Genomic DNA, 17,085 nt, shown 5'->3' on the forward strand with positions numbered 1-17,085 from the left:
GTAAAGGCGCTTGCAACAACACAGATACATTGATCTGGCCAAGGCTGCACCAGGTCTACAAGGAGGTGATTCTGGTTCAGAGCAAATTGAAAAATGGAAAGAGAAAAGGGGCTGTGGTGTTGCTGAGCACCAGCTTTGCCCTGGTGCCAGCAGGCTTTGCTCTGTCCAGGCCCCAGAGCACTAGCATCGCTGCGGGGTGGTGCTGGGCCCCAGCGCCCCAGAGCTGTACAGCCCAGCACACTCTGCCTGCCCTGTCCCGCCGGACGGCAGGGCCGTGGCAGAAACCCCCGGGGCTGCCTTCAGCCCCATCCCCAGGAGAGTCGCCCAGGCCCAGGCCTGGCTGGACCCCAGTGCCCCGGGAGGCCCATGCCCTGCGCTGAGGCTGCTGCCAGCCACTTGCCCCGACTGGGGCAACTGCTGCCAGCCCGGCCTGAGCGCCGGGACCGCCGGCGGCCTCTCGTTTCGGGCACCTTCACCCCTGAGGCAGGGGCCTCACTAGGCGGTTCCGCCGGTGCTCCCAGGTGGCCCTAGCTGCGGCGCAGCGCTGGGCGCCGCCATCTTCTTGTACGGCACCGGGCGCCGCCATGTCGCCACGCCCGGCGGGGCGGAGGAGCGTTAACGCTGCCGCGCCGCGAGCCGCCGCCATCCTGTGGCCGGCGGGCTGAGGCAGCCGGGCTGTGGCCCGCCAGTTCGGCATCGAGGTGGCCCTCTGCCGCCGGGCCGGGCCCGTCCCGCTCCGCCGTCGCTGTCTCTGCCTCACGGACGCGCCCCCGCTACCCGCAGCGCCCCCGGCAACGCTACTCGGTGAGCGCCGGGCGCCCTGACGGAGCCCGCGGCCTGTCCCCCGGGCTGTGGCCGCTACCCCCGGCCGGCCGCGGTGCCGGAGGCGGCAGTGCAAGCTGTGGTGTGTTTAAAAAAAAATCCGCACGGATTTGCTAAGCGGCCTGTCCGTAACGTCCGTGATGCGCTGGGGGTGTGCAGAGGTCACGGAGCCGTTGTCAGTAGCTGTGCGGTGATGGCGGGTGGATTCCCGCAGCTCGCCCGCAGCTCCCCGGGCCCGGTGGCAGCAGCATCCAGCCGACCTCACGGCGTGTCCCCCCCTGCTTTGTGCTGCTTGGCACCGGCACACCCGCCCCACCTCACCGCTGGGAGGTTTAGCCTCAAAACCCTCGAGGCTTAGGCAGTGTGCCACCTCCCTTCCCAGGCACAACTCCCCCATTGGGAAGAGAGGTGGTTTGGGAAGCTGCTTTTCCTCCTTGAAACTGACCTGAGGGCAAAGATGGCTTGGGAGCGAATGGGGATGTAATACTGTTATTTCTTACTGACTACATTTTTTCTTTCCATAGATGATGCTTTGCATCACAGTGTGACAGCCAAGCTCTTCTGAGTTGATGTTGTGGAGTTCAAGGGTCATCTTTGTCTAACTTCCATAGAAAACAGGGCAGGAATGACTCCTCACACACTCTTATGCACGCTCAGGTAACAAGCCATGAGCCCTCCCCTATCCAGCTGCTGGGCTGGATTCTCTTCTCTCCCGTGAGCACTGCCACTGGCCTTCAGCTTCCAGCCAAAGCAAGCATCCAGCGTTAATGTATACATCTCTCCCTGCTTCTTCCTCACCTTTCCAGTAATGCAGAGGAGCAAAATAACTGCTCTCACATGTGTACGCCGTCTGCCTCGATGTGTGATGAGTGGTTTAGGGAATCATAGCAAACTTTTTGCTTGTCATTAACCACCCTAACATAAGCCATTTGGCTCCTTGGTGAGCAAACTGTGTAATAAGCAGAGGAGGTACTTTTGTGCTGTGACATAGAGAAGGTCTATATAAAACTGAACATATGTGCCTGAAGTCAAACCAAGAGTCGTTTTCTGTAGATTCACGTTATGGGGGAGTTTCCCCTCTTGTCTGTGTTACCTGTGGATGCTCTAAAGTCATGGCTTTAGAGGACGTGTTTGTATCATGTTAATATTTCTATGTGAAGTATTTATAGCGATGAGAGAGAATAAGGCAGACTAATGGCAAGAGGTTTGAAATGTGATAAGAAATTTCAGTTCAGTAGGGCTTGTCTTTTAATTACATAACTAACTACAATGAAAACAGGTTTTAAGCTTTTACTTGAACAATCAGTGATGTGAGCTTTACAGAGGTTATAATTCTACCATGGCATTTTGAACCCAAACACAGAAAGGGTGAGGGTTTTTTTGACAAACTGGCTCTGCCTTTGTGGTGCTCCTTTGGTTGCCTCTCAGACTAGAGGTCTGTAAGGCTGGAGGAAGGAATCTTTCAATGCAGAACTCCTGCTCTTCCTCTGTTACAGCTAATCCACAGGGATGAAGGGGCTGGGGCTTGGTTTTGCTTCTGTCTGACCATTCTGTTTGAGATAAGGAAAATGCAGGGGAGGAAAGCAGAGGAAGTTATTTCTTTAAATACAGAAGACACATAACCATAGCACTTTGGAAAAGTGAGTGGGGTTCAGGAAATAAAAACCAGAGGCTCTGTCCCCTTCCTGCCCTGCCGTTGTGTGCAGTGGAGGAAGGCCATCACATTGCTGGTACAAACCATCCCAGAAGGGACAGCGAGACATGCGGCTTGGTGCATAATTATGAAGAACTGGCCCGTGGGGTTTCCCTGGCTGTCTGTTGGCCTGGGTGTGCAGTGCTGGAAACAGACTGCCTTGCTTTTCTTGATTTTCTTCATCTTCTTGATATCCTTGTCCATAATATAAAAAATGTTGTGGAGGTGCTTATTTATTTAGGGTTGGAGTCCTTCCCTAGGTGTTAAATAAATCCTCCTTGTGAGTAACTCTTCCTGACAATTTATGTGGTTCTTCAGTGGTGAAGGCAGTATAGGACTGGCAGGATTTGGCTTCATTACCAGCACTGCAGTGATCCCTGCTGTCTTCCCTGCTGAACAGGAGCTAAGATCCCTCTGCAAAAGTTAAGAGTGGTAATGTAGACCTGCTCCTGGAGTGAGGCAGGCGCTCCCCGTTTCTAGCCCCTTCTTGCTTTGCTTGCTTTCAACTTCGGTTTTATGGAGAAGACTGTGAAGATAGACCACCCATCCACTGGATTGTACAGCTTGAAGTCTGGTTCCATGTGGCTGGGGGAGGATGTCATCATCTTCACCAAGACTGGAGGGGCTCTCGGCATGGGGCTGCTTTCCCAGACCTACATGGATCTTATCCGTGCTGAGACAGTGATTATCCCACTGCTGTTGTTCAGCCAGCAAAATGGTGTCCTCGCTTGGCTGAGCGACTGTGCTGCTGCCCTCCTCCAAAGCGACATGGGGTGCTGGTGGCACTGCCATGATGCTGAGCCACAGGCTGCCTGCAGCTGTCCCTTGGCCACGTGCACACAGCACGTTTGGAGAGGGTGAGAATAACTGTAATCAGTGCTGCACCTGGAGAGTCCCTGCCGCAGGCCTTGCTGTTAACACACTGCCACGCAGGATTATTCCCTTTTGCCTGGGCTAGAACTTGTCGTTTTTCTGCCTGGGGGCATCTGCTGCTAACCCGGCTCCTGGAAAGCCTTTGCAGTTGTGCCACCTACTTATGGGCTACCTGTTTCTGTCCCTTTCCCTCCACGCCATGCGGACCCATGTACATGTCCCTTGCCCAGAAGCTATGCTCTCTGCTGCTTTTCTGCACCTGAAATGGCTTTTGGTGCTGCCTGGGCATGCTAGCATAATTCCAGGCTGTGTTCCCTTTACACCAAAGGGTGCTGAGAGCATACAGTCTCCCCAGCAGAAGTTACACATTATCAGCTGGCATAACATTGCTGCCCCCTACTCAGCTCGGTACTTTCTTCAAAGTATCCTACTGTCATGTCTGTCCTGGCTCAGTCTTTCTCTGAGACCATCCTCCTGTAGCCTCTCCCGTGCCACGCTTTTCTGGAGTGTCAGGCCTGTTGGCCAGGTCTTTGCAGGTCCATTTCTTTGTGCCCCTGTAGCAAAAGGGAGGTAGGTGAACTGGGCAACCCTGTTCTTGACTGCGGCTTCTAGAGAAAATGATTGTTACTGAAGACTCTGCCTAGTCTGGAGGCCGTCCTGGAGCATACCCTCTTCAACACTAGGGAGGAGTTGCTGGCACAGTTTGATGCCATTCTGGGCAAAAAGGGCATGTGCATCCTCACCTGGAGCATTCACAGGTACAGGGCTATGGTGTGTGGTGAGGCAGCAGTGCCCTGGGGATGAGTAAAAACTAAATGCAGAGAGTTTCAGGACAGCACCTGGCCTGGGTGGTCTAAGTCCACTGTCATTCAGCCTGGCCACTGGAGGAACAAATGCAGGGATTTCTCCTCCTTGTGTGTGACTGAGCGCTTGGGGTTCCATGCTGGCAGTTAGGACACATGGGTCTAGTTCCGTCTATCGCAGGCATGCTATTTTTTTTCAGGGGAAACCAATTAATACATTTACTTCCTTTTCCCATCTGTGCAATGGAACTTCCATATTTCTGTGTTAACACTTCAAAGTATCGAGTGTTCTGCTACTTTGGTGTTCTGCACAGAAATACCTGTAATTAAATGACTGACTAATGGGATCCATGGAGCGTGTGAAATACGCTGTTTTATCTGCTCCTCAGGAAGTTCCCTTGGGATGCTGATACAGAAGAGCAGACTGGAGTGCTGATGACTGGAGGAGACTGTCTTTATTTTTGTGTTTTGTGTTTTTCAGAAATAAGAATGGGAAGCTGGAGCTGGATTTTTATATGAATAAGCATGATATTTGGATAGCAAACTTCCTTGCAGATGATGGAGAGAGCCCCAGAAGAAGGGTTCTGCACTCTCAGGAGGTGGTTCCAGAGTTTCCTGGCCCAGAAATGTACTCATTACAGGTAAGCTGGTGAGAGCTGAAAGGGAACAGGACGGCCTTTCTCCAGCTTTGTTCTGTGCATGACTCGCAGGGGATGAAAGACATGAACCCAAAATCTAGTTTGGATTTAACTTGGAAAAGGCGACATGCAACTAGAATTCTCTTGCCTGTTTTGTTGTGCTGTCCCCTCTCCCAGGTACACTGCAGTATGCAGGGAGGGGGGATTCCAGACAAACCTCACAGCTGGGCTCAGGCCCATCTGGTCTGATGCATAGTGTCCCAGTAGTTAAATGAATAGAGAGGCTGAAGAATTTTCTTCCTATCTTCTGGTTACCTTTGAGAAGCCAAATCCTGGTGTGAAGCTTAGAAGGGAGTCCTCAAAGCCGCTTCTGCTAGAAAAGTGGGTGATAGGGCTCACGGCTCACCTTGTATGTGAGCCAGTTCCTGCCACACCCCAAGGCTGATGTGCTGTGTCAGGGGAAAATGAAGTGGAGAAAGGCTTGAGGCTTTTGCTGACTAATCAGTTTTGCTTGAGAAAATAGCCTTCATGATAAACTGTTAAGGAAATCAGTTGGCACTGGAGGCTGAGGAGTAAGTTTTTATAGCCTAGAAACTAGGTAATAAACCCACTTTTCAATAGAGGAGGAAGCTAATACAGGACTGCCTTCGTTTAAAGCTCTTTGATACACTGAAAATGGGTGATCTGGAAGAGGAAGCAGGACAGATTACAGACAGAAGACAGTTCTTTGTCAAGCCAGACAAATGGACTGTGGGATTCATGAATACCTTCAGACTGACCTGGTTCAACTGAGCAATCAGCAAGGTGGTGGCGGAGCCGAGCAAGCGAGTAAGGTACTGTAAAGGCAGTGATTAGGATCGCCTAGGCGTACAGGTAATTTCTAGGTTAGCAGTATTGTCTGAGGATGGAGACCTAAGAATGTGTTGGACGGTTCAGTGAAAACACATGTGCAGTACTTGTGGCTGCCAGAAAAGTAATAGTTTCATTTCTATTTTAAATTTGTATGTGCAGGATTTTTATCTTGTGCTTCAGGACATCGCTGCAGATGTATAGTGGTGTATAGAGGGAGCTTTTCCTATAGATTGTTTCCACGTAACTCATGACTGTGACAGTTCCTTTTCTTTGAAGCAGCTGGTATTAATGGTCTGTGTTACCCACAAGTGTTACAATGCATTTCTCTGTCAATTCAAAACTGAAGCAGAAGCGGCTAGCATATGTGGTGTGCTGAACTGTGTCTCATAGTCTGTATTTCATTTCATCTATGGTATTTTGGGATTCAAGTGGCTCTCTTTCCCTTTAGCCTTTAAGCACAGTGTTTGATTCTTCAGCTTTCTCTTGATCTTTTATTTGAAATCCCAAAGGATTAGAGACATTGCATAGACGTACAAACCATGGGGACTTTTGGTGGGAGCAGGGAGTCAAGCTGTTCTTTCACACGCTCAAGCGTGGCTAACTGCTCTTGTTGCAGAAGCTGTTTGGCACCTGAGGAGCAGGCATACAGTGATGAGAAGAAGAGACCTGGATACAGACAGAAATGCCAGAAGGGGTATATCCAGTTCCGTTTTGCAGCTCAGCTACCTGGAGCAATGACAGGGGAAAGAGAGGTGTTGGATGTCCTGTGTACAGAAGATATTGGCATGTAGTAGATGTCTTTTCTCTTGTATCCTGTTGTTCTCCAGGTGAAATAACATTTTACCCCTTGGTGAGAGCGCAAGGAGAAACTTGCTCTTTTTTTTTTCCCCTTTTGTTGGTCTAGGGAGCTGGGTGGAGAGAGGAAGAGGGGATGTCATTGTCATCTGGGGAGAACACGGAACAAAAAGTTAGGCAGGAGGGAGAAGGCTGCAGGAGCCAGCACAAGGAAAGCCTTGATGCTTGATGCTGCAGGGCTTGGCAGGTTCTCATCCCTGCCTTGCTGTTATTTGTGTTCCGTCCTGCCGAGGGAGATGCCAATATGTGAATGTGTTGGAGCATCATATAAAATGAGACTTTGATTCTTGTGTACAATTTGGATGTGCTTAAAACTCTTACCAGGGATCAGGGCAGTGCCAGTCCCTGTGCTCAATCCTACCCTGTCCTGCCTAGTCCTAGTGTGGTCCTTCCCTGCTTGTCCTAAATAGAAGAGGATGCAGAAAGTTGCTTCCTTCCTCTCTTGGGGTGGCAGCAGTGGTCCTGTGTGGCCTCTTTCCCCATTTTCAGGTTAACTGGTTATATTAAAGACTCAGATGTTTTGAATTTTCAGAAGTGTCTTCTGGACATGGCTACCCAGGATGGGTTCTCTGGGCAGCTCTGTGACGCTGCAGCAAGGGACTCGGTGGCAGTTGGTGTTTCGAAGATTGCTGCAGATGTTGAAGCTCCCGTTCATCTCTTCCTTTTGGATGGAAGGTAAGACAAGGCGAGCGGCTCCAGTGCTGGCGTGACCTGGAGTGCTCTGGTATGGTGTACCAGGGGGTTTCCTGAAATGGGGAAACCTCGGGGGGTTGAGAGACCCACCAGGAGCCTGCAGCTCATGCAAGAGCAGAGGGGTGGTGCCAGGAGCAGCTGCGACCAAGCCCCCCAGCTATTAAAGAACCCCCTGGGGAGCATCAGCCAGAGCGTGGCACAGCAGGGCACACGGGAAGGGTGCTGTCACTGCTGGCTCCATCAGGGAGCAGTGGTCTCTATGGAGACACTAGCTAGACAAGTGGTTAGAAGGTGTTCGCTCTTTCGCCCCTCCTGAAACCTTTACCGGCAATGTCAGGAGAGAGCAATGTGGGCTACTCCACACGGTGGCCCTGCTTACCTGGCTGAGGGGCTGCTTGGCTGTGTCCCACACTTGGCCCTTCTGCCTGCCCACCCGTTGCCCAGGGAAAAGGCTTGCAATGGGGCTTCTGGGTTGTCATTGAGAGCAGTCGAGTGCACCTTGGCATCTCTCTCTCTGCGGCCCTTTGCGCGTGTTGCAGCTGGTTGGTTGATCACAGATCTGTCTGGTTGACCTGCTCCTCCCTGCAGAATCCTGGGGAGGGAGAAGGCCACTGGATTAGACCAGCTTTGAAAACATAGCGTGATAAGAACAGTCCTGCTCATCCCTAGCTGGCTTAGAGCAGTAATTGTCAAAGCTGCTTCTCTCATCATGATGGTGGGGCCAAATACCTGTTGTCGCTCCTGTTTTCCCGGTGTTCAGACGTTCCCCAGGCCCCTCTTGTTTCTCTTCACTGCTGCCATGCTGAACTACTTTTTCCAATCATGAACTCCCTGCAGCACCTCCAGCAAGCTCCATCAACATCTTTGCTCTCCAGCGCTATTCATCTCTCCCATCCCTATAACTTCCACACACTCTGCTTTTTCCTATGCTCCTCCTTGTGCCCACGTTCCTTGTCCTGTTTTCCCAGTGCTGCTGGGAATCCATCCGAGGGCCTGGGCCATAAGACAGTCTTGAAGGTGTACTGGCCTTTCGCTTCCTGAATTCAGGCTTTTGGTTGCATTGCAAGTGGGTCAGGTACCCAGGGCTCTGACAGGCACGAGATCTGGCTGGGTTTGTGGACAAACACACTCTAAGTGATGTTATAGCTGAAGAAGGTTGGAATGGCAGCCCATCAGAAACATACCTGCCTGCCATGTTTAGTGAAATGTGTCAGGCAGATGTGTTTCAGACAGGACATTTAGTAAATTTCTGTGGTTTTTTTCTTCAGGGACTGCGGTTCAACCCCACTGCTATCTCAGATGGGAGGCAGGCAGTGGGGCTGGGTAGGTAGGGAGCCAGGGTCTTTAGGCTTTGTAGCTCTGCTGCTGACATGTCCACTGCATGAAATAAGCATGATAACTGGTGTCCTAAAATGGGAATGAGCGTCAGGAGTATTATGCTATATAGAGAGTTTTCCTCAGCAGCAATCCTCTGTGCTGGGGCAGCAAATGCCTGGCCAGGGTGAGGATCCATCCCCACAGTCAAGGCACTGGCAGTTTGCTATAGCTGCAGGAGGTATTGAGGTCTGAGGTGAACTGTGTTGTGAACTGGGGGCATTCCAGCCTGCTCACCCTCTCTTTGCTTTTTTCTTTTTCCCCAGCAAGCCCAAATTGACTATAAAAGAAGAAATACTGGAAAAGCATGGGAACCTAGTGAGCTTCACCCCCCAGATCCAGATTGCAGCCCCCCTACTTCTCCTCTTCAGAAGAGCTTTGTAGTACTTTAACAAGAAATGGAAAAATTTCTGTGCATAAAACAGGAGGATATGAATGTAGGTGACAGCTTGCACACCTGTCTGCTCAAAGAGCAGCTGAGCAATCTGAGCAGCACCAGCCCTGCTAACAGTGTGTCACACTGCCTCAAGGCAGAGACTCCAGCATTGCCCAGTAGCTCAGCAGAGATCAGAGGGAGACTGGTGTGGTCCATGTGAAGCTGGAAAAGCAAATGCCAAACTCAATAGCAGAAACACAGGCTACAGACTTGTGTGTGTGTGTAAATTCATACAGGAGCAGAAGAGACATAGACAAGGGGTTCTTTGTGGCAGTTGGTGTTTTGAAGACTGCTGCAAGTGATGAAACTCCCATTCAGCTCTTCTCTTTTGTATAGAAGGAAAGACTTGACAGATCAAAGGTGGAGAATCTTCAGTGGTGGAGACAGGAAAAAGTGAATTGCAAGTCCTTAACATACAGGAGCAGGAAGATATAATGGAGTGGGAGAGTGTGAGAAGACCAGTGAAGAACATCGAAGTGGAAATAAAGACTGTTTCAGCAGAGTGGGATGTGCTCTGATGCAAGGTAACAAATTTGTGGCTGTATATCCCTGTTGGTTTGGAGGGTTTTGGAGAGAGCAGGTCAAGGTGGGTTGAGAGGGAGTGACTTCCCCGTAAAGAGACTTACCCATAAAGAACATAATGGGCTTCTTCCTTGACCTGCTGACTGTTAACTTCTTCAGGCCCAGCCAAGCTCTTCTTATCTTGCTGATTGTGCTGGTCTTGGCTGGCATGAAGTTACTTTTCTTCATAGTGGCTTGTGTGGGGCAATGTTCTAGTGTTGTGACTAAAACAGCCTTGATAACACACCCATGTTTTAAGCCATTGCTTAGCAGTGCTTACACAGAGTCAAGGCCTTTTCTGCTCCTCACACGGCCCCACCAGTGAGTAGGCTGGTTAGGAGGGGAGTAGAAGTTGGGAAGGGACACAGCTGGGACGGCTGACCCCACCCCAGGTGACCAAAGGGATATTCCATACCATATGATGTCATGCTCAGCCATAAAAACTAGGGGGACATTCAGAGTGATGGCATTTATCTTCCCAGGCAGCCATTATGCGTGATGGTGCCCTGCTTTCCTGGAGATAGATGCACACCTGCCTGTCAATGGGAAGCAGTGAATGAATTCCTTATTTTGCTTTGCATGTGTCCACAGCTTTTGCTTTACCTATTAAACTGTCTTTATCTCAACCTATGAGTTTTCTTACTTTTACCTTTCCAATTCTCTCCCCCGTCCCGCTGGCGAGGGAAGTCAGCAAGTGGCTCTGTGGGGCTTAGTTGATGGCCAGGGTTAAACCACAGCAGTCCTTTTTGGCACTCAACGTGGGGCAGGAAAGGTTTGAGATAACAGATTTGATTGGAATGTGCTAGATGGAATTTATAGCTGTTATTGCTCTCTAGCTATTACTTGGCAGGCTCCTAGGCTTGCCATGGGGCTTGCTTGCTTTACTGTATATGAGTCTAGTGCTTGTTAGTGGCTGCTTTTGCTTTTGCTCTTGTTGCACTGCTTATCATCTCCCTGTGCTGTGCCTGGGAGCATTCTGATAACAGCAGTGGTGGTGCGCCTGGACTGGCAGATGGCCAGAGCATCACTGCTGTTCCTGTGCGCTGTACTGGACAGGCTGGGACTCTGGTGTGAACTTGAGTCAAAGGGGCTGTGACCTGTGGATGAGTTTACATGGGAGGAGGACACCTCTAAGTGTCTGTGACTGTGGACGAGTCCACAACAGAGCAGGTACACCTTGAAGCATCTGTGGCCATGGTTATGTCTGTGCCACAGCAAGTATACCTCTGAAGAGATTGTGGGCCAAGGATAAGTCCATTCTGGAGAAGGTACACCTTGAACCACTTGTGGCTGTGGGGAAGTCCATGCCACAGCAGGTGCATCTTGAAGCATCAGTGGCTGTGCATGTGGTCATGCTGGAGCACCTCAAAGTCTGTGACACTGCCAGTACACCCCTGAAGGGACTGTGGCCATGGGTAAGGCCGTGTTGGAGCAGGTTCACTCCTGAAGGGACTGACTGTGGGTAAGGCTGTGCTGGAGCCAGGTGTATCTCTGAAGGCGTTGTGGCCGTGCTGGAACAGATGCACCTCAAAGCGACTGTGGCTGTGGATAAGTCTATGCTGCAGCAGGTATACTCCTGAAGAGACTGTGGCCCATAGATAAGGCTCCACTTGCAGCAGGTACCACTAAGGGACTGCAGTCCATGGATAAGTTTGAGCCAGAGCAGGGGCAAAGGGAGGTGTTCGTTGCAATGTTAAACCCTATAAGCTGATCCTATGGGAGCAGGGGTGGGGATTGTAATGGATATACCTTTAAATTGTTGTAACCCATGATCTGAGTTGCATGTTATGGGAATTACTATAGCAGGAACCACCTGAACCAGTGGAGGACAAGCCTTACAAGAAGCAGTGCAAGTGCAGCAGTGACCTGACCTGAGCTGTCTTTGGTGCTCAGTAACTCCACAAGGGCTCTAAACAGCTGCCTGCTGATGGGAAGTATTGAATTAATTCCTTATTTTGCTTTGCTTGTGCTCACGGCTTTTGCTTTTCCTGTTAAACTGTCTTTATCTCAGCCTGTGAGTTTTCTTTTACCCTTCCAAATTCTCTCCCCATCCCATCTAGGGAGGGAGTGGCTGTGTGGGCCTTAATTGCTGGCCGAAGTTAAATCATGACACCAATTGATACAATTCATGTACGTGCACCCTCCTCCTATTTCAGCTGGAGAAAACTGAGTGTGAGAAGTGTTGCCTGAAAACAGAGTTCTTGAAATGCCAACAGCAACAGGCACTGCTCAGAGCTCAGAAGATGAAGGCTTGCCCTGCAGCAAGAAATACGTGTGTTACTGCCAAGCTGTGCAGCAGAAGCAGAAAGCAAAGCTGGCGAGGTCTACAGAAGAGAAGGCTGAACTGAATGAGAAAATCGGGAATACAGAGAAGCACTTAGGGGTGCTGATGGAGGCATAGGTTTCCTGCAGAGGCCCAGAGAAAGAAGATGTGAAGATGTCAGAGCTGTGGGGTGGCTGATTGGCAGGCCCTATGATCCCTAAGGTGCAGGGAGAGGGCAGGAGTCACCGTGTGCTGCTATTTCCATAGGACACTGCTTCCCTGGTATCCCTCACCCTGCTCTATAGGTAACTGGGTTGCAAGTGAGGATCCTGCTGTTGTGAGGAGGCAGAATCACCAGATGAATCCAAATAATTCATCCGGCCTCAAAGATGCCCTACAGAAAGGTTCTTTGTCCATACTCTGTCTGTTCTATAGTGTGGCACGTTGTTGCTGGATTCCTTGCACAGTGTTGGTTCTGTGATGGAGATAAGGTTTGGGATGGAGCAAGGAACCCCAGTGCACATGGTACTCCTGGTCGGAAGGGGGATAGCAGCTGGGTGTGTGATGGGAGGTATCAGATCCAGGCTCTTGCCACTGACTCTCCTTTTGGCTTTTGCCCTGTTGCCTACAGTGTTATGGAGAAACTTAAGAACCTGCATATGAATGTGAGCTGGCTTCTCTCCTTCATCCTCTCCTACCTGGAGCTCAAGGACATTAACTCTGAGTTGCATCAGATGGATGAGATCTTGCAGATCACACTGGAGGAGACAAACCTCATGCTGGAGTAGTCCCCTCTCTCCTGCCACGGTGCCTTTTGCACATGATCATTAATAAAACCCTGGTTTCTTTACTTGTGCTCCAGGTCATCATTCTCATGGGGTAGGGGGTTCTCCTCTGGTCCTGCAGGACTGGCTTGGCTCTTCGGCTCCACTGTGGAGATGTAGTGTGAGTAGAGGGGACTGCAGTACAGGCATGGCTCTGAGCACAGCCAGGCTGGGTCGTGCCTGGCCAGTGGACACCCCCAGTGGTTTCTTTGCTGTGCTCTTTAGCAGTCTGGGTTGAGTAGCAGAGAGGCAGGGAGACTCTGGCAGTGGCTGCCTGGCTTCTGGTACAAGAAATATCCCAGGAGAACGTAGCCTGGGCACTCCTCTATGGCTGTGCTGCAGTCTTCATGTGACTATCACAGCTGACTGGCTTGGGCTAGAGCAGTGTGGTTCTGAGATTCAGGATTTGGGTCCTTTCACTCTGGAAAGCAGCCTCTGTCTTCTTCAGGTGGTCTGATCAGCCCACGCAGCAGCTAAACAGAGTCCTTGCCTGTGTTTTCCTCTTGAGTGCATCTGTTTGTTAAATAATGTAGCAACACAAGATTCCTTGAACTAAATTCATCTTCCCTTGTAGCTGCGGGAACAGTCAGTGGCATGGTGACATTGGGACTTGCAGTCAGATCTGCTGCAAGGCTCGGGGCTAGCATGGCAGAGCCCACCTTCTTTCAACAGATGCTGTCCCAAGTAGAAACTTCACCTTTAAACTTTAGGCTTATTTTCTTAGACTTCTCTTCAGTCAGCAGCATGGCCATCCTTCTAACCTGGAAAAAGTCAAGGACACCAGGGTGTCTGGAGGAAGATGTGAGGCTCAAGAGCAGCCAGACATCACACAGAAACAATTGCACTGGGACCAAAGGATGCTGCATCTCCCTGTCCTGCCTCCAGCATGGTTCATGGGAAGAAACTAAGGGCAAAGGCAAGTGCATGTAGTTCAGTGTTGTTCAATCCTGTACCTACTTCCAGCTGAGGAGCTTCCTGTGTTTCCTACAGGTATAAAATGACTGGCTTAAAGGAGCTGAGGAGAAATCCCCCTTACAGCGTTTGCTGTCCTTCCTAAAGAACATTCTTTTGCCCAGATGGTAGGTATGAAGATGATGTGTGGGGTGGCCAGCACAGCATTGCTCCTTTGACTCGAACACCTCATTTATTCTGGAAAGGCACAAGACCATGTGCCAGAAACCAGCAGCTTAGGTGGTATCGCCAAATGTGTAGTATGTGTTTCTTGGAAGTCAGAGCTGAGCAACAGAGCTACGTGAACAGAGAGTGCCCCATCCTGTGTGGTAAGGGCTTTGACATTGTCCTTTCCCCATGGCTGGACTTACATTACTGCATAAGTTACTTTCACTGTTGGTAGTGGAGACAGGAAGGACATGTCTATAAAACTGTGTTTTTTCTGCAATCTGTTGGTGCTGTCTCTGTGTCTACTGTTCCTGATTTGCTGGCTAGCTGAATGCTGTTTCCTTTCCAGCTCATGTTTCTACATCTCAGAGCTGTTTCTGTGACCTTTCTTGACATTTTCAGATTGTACTATTTATTGTGTTTTCAGGTCAGTACTGCAGGTAGTAACACTTGGGGCTGAAGGTAGCTCCCTTATCTCCCTCCATTCATGGTTTGAAGGTAGCTTTTCTTACCGCCATTCATGTTTGGATTTTTGCTTTTGACAGCTGGTCCTCAAACCACAGGACTACACCCCTTTTGCATGTAATGTTCAATAGAGCTGTTGAGGAGATTGAATCGGCACCAGAATATCCCAGTCAGTTGAAGTTTTCCTTGCACAATGTTTGGGACACTTGCATTAGTTTTTATGGTTGCATGAAATAGGGTTTCCGAGGTGCGAAACAGCCAGTGATCTTGGGGAGCCATTATGCCTCTGATTACGCTAGGAAGTCAGTCATCCTTTGAAGCAGCTACCCTGGGCAGGGGAAGAGACAGATCTTTCTTTCTTTCTTTCTTCAAAGCTGCTTCTAAAGCAGGAAATGTCCACACCTCCTTCAGGCTTGATCTCAGTGCCCTTCACAGCACATATGTGTTGAGCTAGTAAGCTTAGCGGGTGCTGCTCCTCTTTGCACCTTGTTTATTCCATCCCATTATAATTAGCTCTGGGATCTGAACTTTATCCCTAATACTACTTGACCTTATATTTTTTAGGAGATTATTCGCAGGCATCCCTGATGTTTGTCATGTCACGTGCGGACCCCTCAGGCTAGACCCTGTCTCTGGGAGGGAGCTGTGGCACAGCCTGCACCACCCAGAGCTCCTCCTGGTTAATTCCTGCCACCCGAGGAAAGGAGAATGTGTTTGTGTGATGTACAGAAAACAGATGCTCAGGCGTTAGTGATAGGAATGGGCTTTGCTGAATGAGGAGGTGGTGAGCGAAGGGCAGCTTTTGATGCAAGCATCAATTGGCAGAGATCTGTGAACCTATGGAAGCACTTGAACAGATTGCAAACAGTTAGCAGGCTTCATACTCTCACCTCTCTGTGTCTCACATTACTAGCAAGGCAAAATACATACCTCTTACAGCAATACGTGGGTCTTTTGACATTTCTTGAGCTGATTTGTTTTCCTCAGTGTAAAGAAATAACACACAAAGCGGTCCTGTGATCGAGTGTTTCCTAAATGGATGTAACTTGGCAAACAGTGCAGCTATTAATTTTCCTTAGATAAACTGGTATCAAAGTACCTGGTTTTTAAACTGTGCTTCTCTCCTGCATCTCTCAAAACTTGCTTACCAGTGCCCATGACATAAGGTTGATGCCGTCCGTAGTAGTTTGAGAGGATTAAGTTGTGCAGTGAAGATAAACACTTATTGCAGGTGAGGAGGTCAGAAAAGCATCTCAAAGATAAGGCTGTTTGGCCAAGCCTTCTCCTCCCAGAGCTCTCTGTGTCCTCCCTGTCAGTACCGTGCTGTGCCCCATGAAGTCCTGGGGCTGTAGCCAGCAGCACTGGCAAGGCTCAGGGGCTAAACCCAGCCTGTCTTGCCCTTGCTTCCCAGCATTGTGGGAGGGCTCTGCAGGTGCAGGCAGGTGATGAGAGGAGCCAGGGAAGAGCCGTGCTGCATTTCCCCTCGGCTCATGCTGCCATGGGCAGCACAGCTCTTTGTCCCACCAGGGAGCTGGGACCTTTAGTACTGGGTCCTGTGGGCAGCCTCCCTCTGCTTTGCAAACATCTCCCATCAGAAAGGGTAGCTGCACTCAGGGACAGCTGAGGGTGAACTTGTCTCTTCACGTAAGACCGGGCTGCCTTTACAGGGTGTTTTGTCCTGGTTATTCCTTTTTTTTCCCCTGAGGCTTTTATTCAGCCAGAAGTACTGAAGCCAGGTGGATTAGCTGCATCTGCCTGTGACACCTGTGGTAAAACGTGCCTATTTTTGATTGCAGACTTACAAGCCAGGAATCAGCCCATGGGGCTTATGTGAGATGCTAGTCACCCTAGCACGTCTGGGAGAGGGGATGTCTCGGTCCTGGGAAGGAGGCCGTAACTCACAGCAGGACCGTTGTTAGTGAGCAAGCCCTGGGACGTCAGCTACAGAGCCAGGTCTTCTGTAGCCAGCTCTGCCCAGGGAGGTGGAAATGTAATGTGTGTTAGCAGGCTCCTGGAAGCAGCAGTCCTTCGTGTCTTGCTCCCTGGGGCTAGGCTATGGAGGCTTTGTGCTGGGAACTGCTTTTCCCTCCCAGGGGCTTGGCTTTGCAGCAGAGGTCCTTTCCCTTGCCGGGGAGCATCCCCGGGCCCAAAACGCCTGCTTTCTTTGCCTGGAAAGCAAGGAGCTAATTTCTTCTGTCTGCTGTCTCTTACCTGCCGGCCTCCCTAGGCACAGGCAGCCTGTGCCTCCTCTGCATGCAGGGAGATGGAGAGAGCAGCCTTGCACAGGCCAGTGGTGAAACGACCTGCCAGTTTGCCATCTGGAAACACCATTAAAATAAAGGTGAGTTGGGAAGAGAAGGCGACCGATAAGGGAGCATTCAGCTGTGGGGGAGAGCAGAGGTTAATTGCCCCCTTGCCTACCCATGCTCTGCGAGATGCAGTGCCTGGCCTCTGCTGCAGCTGGGGGAAAATCCAAAGGCAAAGGGCAGCACCCTGGTTCCTGTAAAAGTGTATTGGAGTAGCTCAAAGGGCATGGGAGCATCACGGTCATGGAGCCAGCAATGGCTGCAGTCTGCTCTGTAATGCCTGCAGACTCTCTGGGCTTCTCTGCTCTACTGATGCTGGAACTGGCTCCCCCCTGCTATGAAAAGGGCTAAAAATCTGGGTAATGAAAATGCATCTGTTGGACCAATCTTGGGAGCAGCTGCCAGGTATAGCCAGTGGTGTGAGACTTTGCTCTAGTGACCTTAGAAACCTAGAGAGACAGCTTTTCTAGGAAAGCGAGTTCAAGGCAATCACACTGTGACGTGGGTT

This window comes from Falco punctatus, assembly GCF_963210335.1.
Source record: "Falco punctatus genome assembly, chromosome: 15".
In the NCBI taxonomy this organism is placed as follows: Eukaryota; Metazoa; Chordata; class Aves; order Falconiformes; family Falconidae; genus Falco; species Falco punctatus.